Source organism: Juglans regia, unplaced genomic scaffold (genome assembly GCF_001411555.2).
Source record: "Juglans regia cultivar Chandler unplaced genomic scaffold, Walnut 2.0 Scaffold_18036, whole genome shotgun sequence".
Classification (NCBI taxonomy): Eukaryota; Viridiplantae; Streptophyta; class Magnoliopsida; order Fagales; family Juglandaceae; genus Juglans; species Juglans regia.
This window is the reverse complement of record NW_023348786.1, coordinates 1-201: the sequence shown is the minus strand read 5'-3', so window position 1 is coordinate 201 and position 201 is coordinate 1. Positions and strand designations below refer to the sequence as shown.

At 51.7% G+C, this 201-nt stretch overlaps 1 pseudogene; it reads right to left on the bottom strand.

Annotated features, from left to right (window-relative positions):
* Positions 1-90: 90 nt before the first annotated feature.
* Positions 91-201, bottom strand: LOC118345234 (annotated as a pseudogene; the record flags this gene model as incomplete).

Genomic DNA, 201 nt, shown 5'->3' with positions numbered 1-201 from the left:
GCGATGGGCAGGGCGAGATTTTCCGAAAAATCCACTCCCGAGTGCTCCTTCTTGTCAATTTATCTCGCAAGGCGGAAAAAAAATCAACGAGGGGTTTAACACGAGGACTTCCCAGGAGGTCACCCATCCTAGTACTACTCTCGCCCAAGCCCGCTTAACTGCGGAGTTCTGATGGGATCCGGTGCATTAGTGCTGGTATGA